At 33.0% G+C, this 16683-nt stretch overlaps 1 protein-coding gene and 1 pseudogene across 2 annotated transcripts in view; one reads left to right on the top strand and one right to left on the bottom strand.

The window, feature by feature from the left end:
* Positions 1 to 16683, top strand: part of Mettl15 (methyltransferase 15, mitochondrial 12S rRNA N4-cytidine) — a 245656-nt gene that overhangs the window by 137729 nt on the left and 91244 nt on the right. The gene's annotated exons all lie outside the window — the stretch shown is intronic.
* On the bottom strand, positions 1978 to 4472 carry LOC114093818 (monocyte to macrophage differentiation factor pseudogene; annotated as a pseudogene).

Below are 16683 nucleotides of genomic sequence, written 5' to 3'. Positions count from 1 at the left end.
ACTCCAGTTTTATTCACATGGACTTCAATATCTATTTTAAGTGATAACATAAATATTAACATTTTGAAGAATTAGGAAAAGGACCTTAGAGCTAATTTGCCTAGTGATTTTTCAAAGGGTTTTTCATCAACCTTGAAGGAGTTTTTTTGAGACTGCTATAGGGGAGAAAGGTATGTTAAATTATTGGAGAAATAAATTCCATAAATTTAGCCCAACCTTTTACAAGAGCTGGTTAATAACAGAGACCAGATTTTTTACATGTCATTTTATAGACCTTATATTGCTTTAATAATTTTGATGTCATAAGTGTTTGTAAGAGCTGAATTTTTAATACTAATTAATTTAAATACTTGTTTAGTTATTGAAAAACTTTAAATATTTTGGAAAATCTTGAACACATGCATCTATCTGTTTTTTCAAATATAAATTTTATGCAATATAAGTACAGTTTAACTATTTTTTATAAATCCAAGTAACAATTTTATTCTAATCTACACGATTTTATATACATTTTAGTGATTTTGAGAGTGTTACTTTTAAGCAGATTTTAAATCAATCCAAAAAAAATATATGTTAAAAATAAAATATACACAGTAAAACAACAGACATGCATATGTTCAGAATCATGCCTATAGAGGTGGTCTGGAGGTACCTTGCCTACTTAAGAACTTATTGGCAAATATCAGTTCAATTCCCCATAATTCACCAGAATCAGAGAGTGCTAAACATACATCCAAAATAAACTCTCTTTTAAAGCTATATCAGTACAAAATTTGAATTAATAAGTTTAATCATCAACAATTCCATTGAGCAAGTCCATTGCTAGAAAATAGGTAGTATTGACACCCGACCTAAAGGCAAGGTTATTTTGTTTCTTACAACACCAACAGAGAGGTTAACCAACAAAGTAACTAATAAATTAACCTTAATACAAGACACTGAGGGAAAAACAAAAAACAAACAAACAAACAAAATATATGTACTACTCCATTGATCCAGGATATATAACTCATGGACTACAGACACAAGTTTCTACCTGTCAAACAATTCTTTAAATATTTTTCTAGTTAAAAAAAAAGTATATTGGGAGATGCAGAGGAAAGGCAGAAATGTGAATTTATAATCTGATTCCTCAATTTAAAATGAATGTGAAACTGATACTATAAGCTAAGTGACAATGACTTAACCATTGGGCACCAAACAGGCAATACCACTCTTCACTGGGATTCATAATGCTGTTGAGGAGTTTTCAGCAGGATGGCCAACCCAACAATGCTAGCGTAACACACACAGAATATTCACCCACTATTGAAAGAGTGGCAAAGGCATAGAGAGAAAAGTTGGATCTTTTGAAAAAGTTAATGATATCAAAATAATTTTCCATTACTCATAAGTCAAACTGTGTCAAATATATGGCCTAAAGCAGCACTAAATTCAGAGTCAGAGGTTGGCAGAAAAGTTTGGAAAACTGCAGTTTTTAAAAATTGGCAATTTTTCCACACTTCATAAAGCTATCAGAAGAGGTATAATGGGTTGTTCATTTGTGGAATGTTTACTGCTTGCTGCAAAAATTCACAATATTAATGACAAACCACAGAGTTGCATGTCAATGAAGTATTTTTTAAAAATTTACAAAACACTGAAGTTTATATTTAAAAAATAACCATGTTACACCAAGATGAAATATGGTAAAAGTGAACGTTCTATTCATGGTTCTTTAAACAATGAATGGGAAAGTGACAGAAACAATTTTTTTTCTTAAAAAGGAAGTTTTGTTATTGTACTGACTTTTATACCCTGATCTAATTTAGAAAAATCAAGTAGTAAAATCTGTAAGATTAAAATACAAAATTCTGGTTTGTAAATATTAATTGGCCAAAGTCTATCCAGAGGCCTTCATGATATAGAATGGAATGAATAATGAATTCATTGCCTTATTTGTTTGCTGTGAGGGGTGGAACTTGCAGAACACAGCTTTTATACTTCCACAGTAAGTATATTCAAAAGATAACGAAAGTAAGTGCAGTGCTCATTTCCCACCCCTGTGCAATTTTCAGCCCTTACCCCACTTCCAAGTGTCACAGTTGAAATAATACTGTTTGGAGACCTAGTCCAGACTGGTCCTAAATGTCGAATAAAGTCCTTAGGACTTTGGTATAGGTATTAACAAATGGCGTAGTAGTGTAGCTGCTGTGGCCACAAACAGGTGCCAAATGGCATGGGCAATGGGAATGATGCCATCACTCTTGAAGAACACAACTCCCAAGCAATAAATTAAGCCCCCCACAGGAAAATTCGTGAAGACTGTCGGTGGTATTCATTGATGTCTCCACCAAGGTAGGAGAAAATCCCATTGTGAGATAGAAGAAGAGCTCAACTACTTTATACTTTTAAAGGTAGAGAAATACATAAATAGTTCCTCCAGCTGCCATGAGCCAGATAAACCAACGTATATGAGATGCCAGGGGTCCAAGTTCACGGAGATTTCACCATGGAGCATAAGATGCTAAAGAAGAAATAAATAACCATTCTATCACACATATGAAAACAATGCTCCCCTGTCCTTAAGTGACTCTTTTTCCATGATACATTGTGAAATACTGTTGAAAGATGAAGAGGGCATAAAGGCCCATTCCATAAATCCGTTCCGTTATCTTTTCTCAGCAGTCACCAGTCAATGGTGGAGGGCACTGGCCACAAGAGACAGAACAATGAGGAATACATGTCTGTCACAGCAGCGTGTTCATAGCAAGTTGGTTTGTAGTGGCCATTGGCTTGGGCCCAATGGTTCATGAAACTCTGGAATCGATTCTTGAATGCATTAATCCTCCGCTCCTCCTCCTGGGCCAGGATCTCAGTCTCTAAGCACCTGCGGCCAGGCTCGTGGCCTTCATATAGGCTTGGGCTTCTTCGGAGACTTCCTTTGTGCCAGCAGAGCCACTGGGCCCAAGGGGGCCACTCAAGGGGTCAGGATACGGCCAGTGCCAGACTGGGTGACTGGGGGCAAGAGGGAGGCCGCTTAAATGGCCCCAGCGCCTCCAGCCTCCTGCCTCCCCAGATCAAGTATTTCTGATTAAATGTTCATGTTTGACTTGAGATGTTCTATAAACGTAAAATACATGATTTAAAATATTAATATAAAAATGCACAGCAAATGTCAATAATTTTTAAATTGATTAAGGCATACCTTATAGATATATTCTGACATGTAATTCTGTACATTCTTCTAATTTCTCATTAGGAAAAATTATTGAAAATTTTATAGCTGAATTTTAAATTCTACATATTTTAAATTGAGGTGTATAGTGCCAAAAATATACAATTTATAATAGGTTTAATTTTGTTTAGTGATTTTCTTAATTCTTTTTTTATAAATGACAGTAGAATTTATTTTAACATATTATACATATATGGAATACAACTTTCCTTTCTTCTGTTTGTACATGATGTGGAATTACTTTGGTCGTGTATTCATACATAAATTTAGGAAAGTAATGTCCGATTCATTCTACTAACTTTTTTGTTCCCATTCTCCTTCTCTTCCCTTCATTCCCCTTTGTACTTAGAAGTACAATACTATAATTTCTAATCTAAAGTACTTCTGTTTTTCCCTACCTCCCCACTTATTGTGAGGTTTTCTTCTTAAGACAGTAATTTCATTCAAAAAAAGGAATCTTTTGGAAAAACTGAGCTTATTTATGCATACTCTTCACTGGTTTATGAAATGAGTTGATGCATAATTTTTATTCTGTACATATCTATCAGTTAACTTCTTTTATAATTTGACTCACAAATCAAGCTTTATATAGGTCTAAAACCTAAGAACACTTACAATTGATTGGTAATTTGAACAGTTTCCTGGGGAAAAAAGAAAATATCATGCTACAAATCCGGAACTAAAAATCATTCTCTTCTTATTGGGTTGCTTACGCCTTTGTCCTGTAATCAACTTTTAGAGGTACAGCAGGTGGCTTAAAGGTAAAATAAGTTAACAGTTAATAAGACTTCACAAGGCTTTTTGCGTCACTTTTTATTTTCAAACCATTTACTATGAAGTCACACAAACATTTAGAATCAACCAGCAAAATAAAAGAAAGCTGTTGAACAGCTTATTTTAACAATTGCTTCTTAAAATAAAAGAGGGTAACTATAATATTGATTTAAATTTGTGAAATTTGTGTCAATCTTGATAATTTATGTTTAGTTGAAGACAGTAATGTATTTGAAAAATAATATTATTGGATTATTGTGCAAATCTCACTGGTTTAAAAACCTTTGGTAATTTCTTGAAATTACCAAATTTCACAGTCCTTTATGGTCCCTGTCTACCACTCCATTCTTATGTCTTATCCCTCTTTTACTGTTCACTATACACTTTGCCACCTTCTTCACCTTAATTATGACTACTCAAAGCAAGCTTTCCTTGGCTTTCCAAGTTTAGGTCACTTATATTGTGTTACCTTAGCATCCATTTCTTGTCTCTACCATAATACTGATTATATTATAGAGCTGTTTGTCTCTTCCATTATATCTTAACATTTTGAGGGCAGTTGTTTTTTTTTTTTCTTTTTCAGTCTCCATCATTTCAAACAGTGTTTGGTGTACAAAAGCATCTTAAGAGATGTGTGACAATGAATAAATTTGGTAATAAGGCATTTCACTGTAGAACAAATCAAGGGCACTTGGGTTTAAATTCAAAGCATGATACTTTTGCCCAGAGAATTTAACTTTATAACTCATTTTCTATTTTCCCTTTATTCTATTATAAAAGTAATATGAAACAATGGAAAACATTTTGAAATTAAAGCATTATAAAAACTCACATCAGTTAATATGAGTTATAGGTTTGTGCTACTCTTTCCTACAGTGGTTATTTATTTGTTTTTATTTGTTTTGTTGTTCGTTAGTCTTTGTCTCTGTGTAACTATGTAAGTTGTGTCTTCTTCCAGACTTAAATTCTAAAATTTTTACCAAAACATGAAGCTCAAACATAATGAAGTTACCCTTGAAAATTCCTTAAGCAAGTACTGCATTGGCTGGTACATTGTTTCTCACTAAGTGCCGGGTAGATGTTTTTATCAAATACAAATTTCTACTTTTTTATCTGAAGATCTGGTGAAGTAGTGGGCTTAACTTTAGGAGCCTCATAGTCTAAAAACACATATTTCTCAGTCCTTTATGTTCCCTGTGATACCATATGAGAGAAGAGCACAGTCTCAATACCTTTCGTGGTTTATTCTGGATCTGTAGACTCAACAAATAGAATGACAGATAAAATCATCTATAGACTGTCATTTTTTCTCTCTTGGTCTCTTCTTGTCTCTCACTTGAGTATATTTTAATGTATTCATGTAAGTCAAATGTACATATTATACACATATTTTATTCTATTCTTTTACTTCTGAGATCTAAAAGTAATGAATAGACTGTAGAATATTTCAGATACACTGAAATGTATTAAAAAGGATGATATTCATCTCTAACCTCATTGTGAGATCTCTGTTATTTGAGGAACTCTCTTAATTAGAAGAACGTCAGAGATATGCCTGTTAGTGTGTTCTTTTCCTTTGAGTATACATATATAGATTATTTTATGAATAAAAATTTTGAAATATTGAGTAATTTTATGTATCCTTTATATTACATTATATTATAAGCACTTCAAAATAACTTTAGATGCCCTTCATAACCATGATCTTAATGGTTGTATATGAGTCTATTATAAAATTCAGATTGATTTCGATCTTGCATTTGTAAAAGAATTCATATTGAGCATCCTATATCAAAATATTCTAAAGTATGGCTGATTATGTTTCCTTTGAGGGAAAATATAAATATTAAAGTCAATGATTTTTATATAATTACATATATATTTACCTGCATATCTATTTGTAGATTGGACTATAAGAAGTTTCTACCATTTAATATACTTACAGAAAATGAAAATGACCATCAGATATCATCGTTACTGTGCTGAGAGTTATTATTTAGAAGCAAAAGCTAACTTTTGAAGTAGCTTTTTTTGAGGTATACTTTACATACAGTACTACACATAAAGTGTATAATTTAATGAATTTTGAGCTTTCTTTACATGTAAGAAATATTACCTCAATCAAGATAGGGAATATAGCCACATTCCAAAAAGATTTCTAGTGCACTTTTGAAATTCTTCCTGTATCCCAGCCATATCCCTAGCATACTCACGTGCTTTCTTGTCACATGAACAACAATTTGTATATCCTAGAATTTTTATAAATGGAACCATACAATAAGTAATTTGTATGCAGGAGGTGCAAGGGGATGTTATGGGGTTTTTCATCATAAATATTATTATGTGTTTTGAGAAACTAAAAAATTGTTTCCCAACATGTTTGTGAGTTCCACTTTCTCTGAATCACTGTCAACGATTGATATGGCCACTCCTTTTAATATTTGCTACTCTAAAAGGCATCTTCTGTGGTTTTTACTTTGTATTTTCCTATTGATAAGTGATGTTAAGCATCATTTTCTGTACTGACTTGTTATTGTGTAGCTTCTTTGGCAAAGTGTCTTAATTTTTTTTAATGAAACTTTGTTTTCTTATATAAAGTTTTGAAAGTCTGATATTCTGGATATGACTTTTATCCAAATATGATTTTTAAATACTTTTTTCCAGTTAAGTCTTATCTTTTCATTCTTCGTGTCATATAAAGAACAGAAATTCTTGACAGGAGGCCCAGGTCTATCCAGCCACCTGCAGACACCCACCAGAGCTCTGATTCTGGCACTGGATTACCTCTTCAGACCAGCAGATGCCCCCAGAGCTTAGCCCTGGCTCAGATCCACCCACACCAACTTGTGTGGGAACCAGCAGACACCCACCAGAGCTCCAGCACAGGACCTCCTCTTCCGACTACCATGGAAGATCAGGATTGGCCCAGATCCACCCACACGACATGCGGGACCCAGGCCCAGGGTAGGTCTGAGTTGCCAACCCTCCTGCCTGGGAGCCCAAGCCTAACCCACTTCCATCTTGAGATACTGCAGACATCCCATAGTCTTCCCCACTAGTAGGCCCTACCTTTTTGACAACAGAGAGGTCCTCGAAGCAGCTGCATCTCAGAGTAGGCATCCCCAAAACAGTATAAGGCCCACCCTTGCAGCCCCATCTCTGTAAGACAATTCATCCATCTTGGGGCACCTCCACTATTATCTCAAGTTACCTCGGCTATTCCCTTCGCTGTCTTTAGTTGCAGTAGCATAAATTGAGGGACATGAATAGTGTCTAGAATCCCAACGTCAAGGTGAGGTACAGACAGTCTGCATAGGTACTACAAGAATATAGGGTACAAACTATAATGTCTCAGATCCACACTGCAAGAAAGGAAGACATGTAGATAACATGAAAAAACAAGGGAGAAAAGTTCCCAAAACAAACCAGGATACTACAGTAACAGAAGCCTTGGACAGAGAAGTTGATGAAATGTCAGAGAAGGAGTTCAGAAAGTTCATAATTAAACGATCTGTGAATTAAACAATGACCTAAATTAGCAAATACAGGCAAAAATTGATCACTTTAACAATGAGATAAGAGAGCAAATCCAGGTAGTAAAAGATTACTTCAAGAAAGAGAGACTTGGAAAAAAAAATGTCAGAAATCCTTGAAATGAAGGAAACAATTAACCAAATAAAAAACTCAATAGAAAGTATAACCAACAGACTGTGTCACTTGAAATAAAGAACATCAGATAATGAAGACAAAGTATACAATTCAGGAAAATAAAGTTGGCCACACAGTGAAGATTGTAAGAAACCGTGAACAGTACATCCAAGAATTATGAGACAGCATCAAAAGACCAAATTTAAGAGTTATTGGGATAGTGGAAGGCACAAAGTATCAAACAAAGGAATGCACCATCTCTTCAATGAGATGATATCAGAAAATTTCCAAAGCATGAGAATGAATTGGGAAACCAAATACAAGAGGCTTACAGGACACCAAAGGTACAAAATTATAACATATCTACACCAAGGTACATTATAATGAAAATGCCTAGCATACAGAATAAGGATAGAATCTTAAAAGCTGCAAGAAAGAGGAATTCGATCAAGTATAGGGGGAGTATCATGTATCAGAATATTTTTCAATTTGACCCTCAAAGCCAGGAAGTCATGGAACAACATATACCAAGCTCTGAAAGAGAATGGATGCCAGCCAAGAATCTTATATCCAGCAAAATTAAGTTTTACATTTGATGATGAAATAAAAACCTTCCATGATAAACAAAAGTTAAAAGAATTTACAACTAGAAAGCCTGCACTACAGAACATCCTCAGCAAAATATTCCAAAAAGAGAAAATGAAAATCAAAGATAAAAATCAGCAGAGGGAGGTATTACAGTAAAGGAAAAACCAATCAGAGGAGAAAGCAAGTCACGTTAAATACTGAAAATAAACAAAAATGACTAGGAATGCAAATCATGTCTCAATAACCCTGAATGTTAATGGCCTAAACTCACCAATCAAAAGACATAAACTAGCAAATTAGATAAACAAAACAAAACAAAACAAAACCAAAAAAAAAAAAAAAACAACCCAACAATATGCTGCCTCCAAGACACTCATCTCATAGGAAAAGACATGCATGGACTGAAGGTGAAAGGTTGGGAAAAAATCATACCACTCACATGCACTGAGGAAGCAAGCAGGGGTTTTCATCCTCATATCAAGCAAAGTAGACTTCAAGCTAAAGTTAAATGAAAGGGATAAAGAAAGAAACTATATACTGCTCAAGGGAACCATACACCAACAAGACATGACATTTCTAAATATATATAACCCAAACAATGGAGCATCTACAATGGAGTTCATCAGTCAAACTCTTCTCAAGTTCAAAAGTGAAATAGACCACAGCACAATAATTTTGGGTGACACTAACATAACTCTTTCACTACTGGATAAATCTTCTAAACAAAAGCTGAACAAAGAAACTATAGAATTCAATAAAACAATCAATAACTTAGACTTAACTGACATATATAGGATATTTCATTCTTCAATGAGTAAATAAGCTTTTTTCTCAGCAGCACATGGATCAGCATCAAAAGATCTAAAATAGAGCATATATTATGCCACAAGGCAACTCTTACCAAATATAAAAAAGTAGAAATACTACACTGCGTTCTAACAGGTCATAATGGAATGAAATTAGAAATCAATGATAAAATAAAAAATAAAAGCTACTTCAACACCTGGAAACTAAATAATATGCTACTGAATGAACAATGGATTGCAGAAGACACCAAAGAGGAGATTTAAAAAAATTTAAAGGTAAATGAGAACACAGATACAACATATCGAAATCTCTGGGACACTATGAAAGCAGTTCTAAGGAAAGTTAATTGCATGGAGTTCTTTCCTTAAAAGAAGAAAAGTTCAACAAATAAATGACTTAACATCACATCTCAAAGATCTAGAAAAAGAAAAATAAATCTACACCAAAAGCAGTAGAAGGCAAGAAATAATTAAAATCAGAGCTGAAATCAATGAAATTGAAACAAAAGAAACAATTGAAAAAATGACAAAACAAAAAGTTGGTTCTTTTGACAGACCCTTAGCCATGCTAACAAAGAGAAGGAGAGAGAAAACTCAAATTATTATCATACCTGATGAAAAAAGACATATCACAACAGAAACTACAGAAATACAGAAGATAATTAGAAATTATTTTGAAAACTTGTACTCCAATAAAATAAAAAATATCAAAGGCATCAACAAATTTCTAGAGTCATATAATTTGCCCAAATTGAATCAGGATGATATACAGAATACAGATCAATTTCAAGTGATGAAATAGCAGGCTCCATCAAAAATCTACCAACCTTGGGCTGGGATTGTGGCTCAGCGGTAGAGCGCTCGCTTAGCAAGGGCAGGACCCAGGTTCGATTCTCAGCACCACATTAAAAAAAGGCATTATGTTGTGTCCATCTACAAAAAAAAAAAGATTCTCTTTCTCTCTCTCTCTCTCTCTCTCTCTCTCTCTCTCTCTCTCTCTCTCTCTCCCCCCTTTTAAAAATAAAAAAAAGTCTACCAACTAAGAAATGCCCAGGACCTGATGGATATACAGCCAAGTTCTACAAGAACTTTAAAGAATAACTAATACCAGTACTCTTCAATTTATTTTAGGAAACAGAAAAAGGAATCACTTCCAAACTCATTCTATGAGGCCAATGTCACCCTGATTCCAAACCAAGGCAAAGACAAATCAAAAAAAGTAAACTTCAGACCAATATTTCTAATGAACATAGATACAAAAGTTCTCAATAAAATTCTGGCAAATTGAATACAGAAACATATCAAAAAGATAGTAGACCATGATCAAGTGGGGTTCATTCCAGGGATGCAAAGTTGGTTCAACATACAGAAATCAATAAATGTAATTTATCACACCAGTAGACTTAAATATAAGAACCATATGATCTTCTCAATAGATGCAGAAAAAGCCTTTGACAAAATACAGCACCCCTTCATGTTCAAAACATAGAAAAACTAGGGATAACAGAAACATATCTCAACAATCTAAAAGCTAATTATGCTAAGCCATAGGCCAACATGATTCTAAATGGAGAAGAATTTAAAGCATTCCCTCTAAAAACTGGAAAAACACAGGGATGCCCTCTTTCACCACTTCTATTTAACAGTTCTTGAAACACTGGCCAGTGTAATTAGATAGACAAAAGAGATTAAAGGGATACAGATAGGTAAAGAAGAACCAATTAACATTATTTGCCAAAGATATGATTCTATACCTAGAAGACCCAAAAAATTCCACCAGAAAACCTCTAGAACTAATAAATGAATTCAGCAAAGTAGCAGGATACAAAATCAACACCCATAAATCAAAGGCATTTCTACACATCAATGACAAATCCTCTGAAAGAGAAACTAGGACAACCACCCCATTTACAACAGCCTCAAAAAAAAAAAAAAAAAATCCTTGGGAATCAATTTAACAAAAGAGATAAAAGACCTCTACAGCGAAAACTACAGAATGCTAAAGAAAGAAAGAAGACCTTATAAGATGGAAAGATCTCCCTTGTTCTTGGATAGGCAGGATTAATATTGTCAAAATGACCATGCTACCAAAAGCACTATACAGATTAATGCTTTCCCAATCAACATCCCAATGACATTCCTCATAGAAGTAATCATGAAATTCATCTGGAAAAATAAGAGACCAGAATAGCCAAAGCAGTCCTTAGTAAGAAGAGTGTAGCTGGTGGCATCACTATACCAAGCTTTAAAATATACTACAGAGCAATAGTAATAAAAACAGCATGGTATTGGCACCAAAACAGACTGGTAGACCAATGGTTCAGAATAGAGGACACAGAGAATAACCCACATAACTACACTTATATTAGACAAAGGCACCAAAAACATACATTGGAGAAAAGATAGCCTCTTTAATAAATGGTGCTGGGAAAACTGGAAACCCATATACAACAAAATGAAATTAAACCCCTATCTCTCACAGTGCATGAACCTCCACTCAAAGTGTATCAAGAATCTAGGAATTAAATCAGAGATACTGTGTCTATTAGAAGAAAAAGTGGGCCCAAATCTTCATCATGTCGAATTAGGCCCCAACTTCCTTAATAAGACTCTTATAGCACAAGAATTAATATCAAGAATCAATAAATGGGATATATTCAAACTAAATAGCTTCTCAGCAAAAGAAACAATTGGTAAGGTCAGATAGAACACAAATCCGTAGAATATATAAAGAACTCAAAAATTTTAACCCCCAAAAAACAAATAACCAAATCAATAAATGGGCCAAGGACCTGAAGAGGCTTTTCAAAAGAGGATCAAGAAACATGAAGAAATGTTCAACATCTCTAGTGATTAGAAAAGTACAAATCAAAACTACTCTAAGATTTGACCTCACTGCTGTCAGAATGGCAGCTATTAAGAATACCAACAACAATAAGTGTTGGCGAGGATGTGGGGAAAAAGGCACACTCATACATTTTTGTTGGTACTGCAAATTGGTGCGGCCAATCTGGAAAATGGTATGGAGAATCCTTTGAAACTGGGAATGGAACCACCATTTAATTCAGCCATCCCTCTCCTCAGTCTATACCCAAAGGACTTAAAAACAACATACTACAGGGACACAGCCATATCAATGTTTATTGTAGCACAAATCACAACAGCTAAACTGTGGAACCAACTTAGATGCCCTTTAGTAGATGAATGTATAAAGAAAATGTGGTATATATACACAATGGAATATTACTCAGCAATAAAAGATAATAAGGTCATGGCATTTGCAGGTAAATGGATGGAGCTGGAGAATATAATGCTGAATAAAATTAGTCAATCCCCAAACACCAAATGATGAATGATTTCTCTGATTTAAGGATGCTGGTCAAAAATACGCTGTGTGTAGTGTGTGGGGGGGATTAAATGAACTCCAGATAGGGGGAAGGGGAGTGGGGTACTGAGGAGAAGGGAGGGGGCATAGGGTAGGAAAGACAGTGGAATGCAATGGTCATCATTACCCTAAGTACATGTTTGAAGACATGATGGATGTGACTCTACTTTTTGTAGAACCAGTGATATGAAAAATTGTGCTCTATTTGTGTAATATGAATTAGAATGCATTCTGTTGTTATATATAACAAATTAAAAATAAAAATGAAAAATAATAGAAATTCTTAATCTTGGTGAAGTACAATTTATCATTTTTTTTCTTTTTGGCTTCATAGTTTTCTCATTGTAACTAAGATATCTTTCTTGACATAAATACTTTCTTTACAAATTCTATGCTTTCAAAACTTCACATTATGTGTGTATAATATAGTTTGATTTAATTTTTGTATATGATATACAAGGTAGGGATTGAGGTTCAGTATATACATTCATGACACCCAATTGTTCTAACACCTTTGGTTTAAAAGCCCATTTTTTTCTCTAAAACTTTCTTTGAAATTTTATAGAAAATCAATGAATGTGTGAATCTGATTTTGGACTCTAGTTTAATTTATTAATCTATCTGCCCCTCTTTATTGATTACCATATTGTCTTGAATACTGGGGCTTTATAGCATATCTTAAAATCAGGTATAGTTTCTTCAATATTGTCTTTTTCAGAGTTCTTTTGCCTATTCCAATTTATTTGCATTCCCACATGAATTTTAGAATGAACTGAACAATTTCTACTTAAAAAGTCTACTGGAATGTTTATTAGGATTATGTTTATAGACCAATTTGGAGACAATTACATTTTGATAATATTGAGACTTATCTTCCATAAACAGTACATTTGTCTATGAATTTAGATTCTTTTTAATTTGGCTCAACAGTGTGTTACAGTTTTCAGTGCTTTGGTCTTACAAATCTTTAGTTGAATTTATCCTAAAGTATTGCATATTTTTGATGTTTATGTAAATGATATTTACTAAAAGTACAACTTTTGTTTTTTGCTAATAGTATTTAAAAATATAATTTTTTGTGCATTGACCTTATAGTCTACCTGCTTGCTAAATTCATTCCATACTTAAAATTACACTTTTTATAGTTCTTATCAGTTTTTCTACATGAACAATTATATAAACAGTTTTGTTTCTTTACAATCTGGATGACTTTTTGCCTTTTTCTTGCTTTATTGTGGGGTAGAAGTTTAAATATAATGCTGACTAGCAGTGTGAGTATGAACATATTTGCCTTTGTACCTATCTTTCAGGGAAATCTTTAGTCTTTCAACAGAATGAAGTTGGCTGTAGGTTTTTCATTAGAACTCTGTATCAGTTTGAAAAAGAGTTGTCTTTTATTCCCAGTTCAAAAGAATTTTTATCAGAAATAGATTTTGGATTTTATAAATGAAATTTCTGCATTTTAATATATGATTATTTTCTTTTAAAGCCTCTTGATAGAATCAACTACATTGGTTGAATTTCTGGTTGTACATTAGCCTTATAGTCTTGATTAATTAACCCCACTTGGCAGTGATATATTTTCTTTTTATATATTGTTGAATTTTGCTTAGTAAAAGTTTGTTGACAGATTTGCCTTTATCTTTATGAAGGATTCTAATCTGTTGCTTTATTTGGTTTAACATCATTGTATGGTTTTGTTATTAGAGTAACAGTAAATTGAGAATTATACTCTCCTTTAATGTTTTTTAAAATAATTTATGTTAATTTGGATACATGTCTTTTCTCTGGTAGAATTCATTTGTGAAACTGCTGGGCCTGGATTTTCTTTGTGTGAGGAATTTTTGTTTTTTCTATTCCCAGTACCACATAAACTACAAATCAGTGTGTTTAGTATATACATAACTTTTTAGGTTGTCTATATAGTTTTTTTTTTTTTCTGTATGTGTATGGATATGTGTGGTAGTAGAGTAATTAGAAAGGTATTCTATCACTGAGCTACATCCCCAGTCTCCTTTTGTTTTAATTTTGTGACAGGATGTCGCTAAGTTACTGAGGTTAACCTCAAATTTGTAATCCTCCTGCCTCAGTTCTGAGTAGTTTTGATTTCAGGCATATGCCACTGTGCCCAGACTATCATTTTCTTATTGGATGATCTCTGGTAGTTTTTATCTCTCAAGGAACTTGGCCATTTCATCTATATTGTCAAATTTATTTGTATAAATATGTTCATAGTAGTGTTTTAAATTATACTTTTAATGTCTGTAGAACCTGTAGTGATGTCACTTCTCTCATTCTGAATATTGCTTATTTGTGTCTTTTCAAGTTGTTTGATTAATCTGGTAGAGGCTACCAATTTTTTGATCTTTCACAAAATATGTTTTTGTTCCACTAATCTTTCTTAATTGTTTTTCTGTTTTCTGTTTTAGTTATCCCTGTTTATATCTTTATTTTCATTTTCGTACTTAATTTGGATTTACCTTACTTATCTTTCTAGTTTCTTAAAATAGAAGTTGATACCACTGATTTGAGTGATTGAAGACTTTTTTCTTTTCTTTCTGTTTTTTTTTTCCTTTTTCACAGTACTAGAGATTGAACTCAGCATAATTTGCCATTGTGCTACATTCCCAGCTTTTTGTTTTTTGGTTTTGTTTTGGTTTTTTATTTTAATTTTTGAGACAGGGTCTGGCTAAGTTGCTCAGGCTGCCATCGAACTTGAAATTCTCCTGCCTCACCCTCTCAAGTCTCTGGGATTACCAATATATGACATGGTGCCCAGTGGGACTTTTTTCAATATATTCATTTAATCTATAAATTTTCCTTTAAGAATTGCTTCAGCTATAGACCTCAAAGTTTGTTATGTTTTCTTACTGTTTTGTATAGGTTAAAATATTTTGTATTTTCCCTTTCAATTTGTCTTTGACCCAGGAATTATTCAGAGGATTGTTTAGTTTCCACACAATTGGGAATGTTGTAGAGATTATTTTCTTTCATTTCTTAATTAATATGTTGCAAAAAAAAATTTTATATGACTTGAATTCATTCATATGTATTAATTATATTATACCTCAGTACTCGAAATGAAGTTTTATTTTGTTCCTATTTGAGGAAGTGTTATAAATATTAATTAGATCAATTTGATTGATGGTGTTATTCAAGCAATCTACACTCTTACTGATTTTCTCTCTCCTTTTCCTATCAATTATGGAGAGACAAGTGAGTAAATCTCTCATTCTAGATTTCTTTCTTTCTTTTTATAATTCTATATGTTTTTTGCTTTGTGTATTTTGAAGCTTTGCTTCAAATTTTTGTTAAACAAAAATTTATAATTGGGGTTGGGCCTGTGGCTCAATGGTAGAGCGCTTACCTAGCTGGGTTCGATTCCCAGCACCACATAAACTAAATAAACCGAATAAAGGTATTGTGTCCATCTACAACTAAATATATCTTTTTAAATAATAATTGTTATGTCCTCTTATTAAATTGGCTCAATAATCTGTTATAACCCTTTTCTTGAAAATACTACAAAAGCTTGTTCCAGTCCCTCTTACTTTCTTTTTGTGAATATTTCTAATATATATTTTCTCCATTATTTTAGTTTTGGCCTATTTATAATTGATGTCAATTTCCTGACAAGTAACACATAATCAGATATCCTATTTTTATAAATTTGATATGTGCTATAGTTTAGTTAGGTTATTTACACAACTTACACTTAAATGAGGATATTGCTGTCTTTGGCTTTAAATCTTCCATCTTGCTATTTGTTTTCTGTTATTCTTATGTCTGCTTTCTTCTGTTATTTTTTTTACCATCTTCTTTTGAATTAAATTTTTTGGGATTCTGTTTTTCTCCTTATTGACTTATTACTTATAAATCTTTATTTTTTTTATTACTTTAGGTTTTTAGTATACACCTTTAATTTATACTCAAGTAATATAACTTATTTATAACTTAAATGTTACACCATTACACTTCTCTCCTTTCCTGGCCTTTGTGCTATTGTTGCCACATATATTATAATATAATTTGATAATAATTAACCCCAGCATACATTGTTAATATTTTTGCATAAATAGTCTATCTTTCAAAGGGATTTTTAAAATGAGAGAGAAATGTTGTCTAAGTTTACCCACACACTTAACATATCTGGTGCTATTTATTCTTTTGTACAGATGCAGATTTCCATCTGGTGTGATTTTTCTTCTGCCTAACACACTTCCTTTAACATTTTCTCCTTTTCACTTCATTTGGTGAATTTTTTT

The sequence above is a fragment of the Marmota flaviventris genome, chromosome 9, assembly GCF_047511675.1.
Source record: "Marmota flaviventris isolate mMarFla1 chromosome 9, mMarFla1.hap1, whole genome shotgun sequence".
Lineage (NCBI taxonomy): Eukaryota > Metazoa > Chordata > Mammalia > Rodentia > Sciuridae > Marmota > Marmota flaviventris.
Note: the sequence above shows the minus strand (reverse complement) of the source record. Positions and strands in the feature narration are given on the sequence as shown.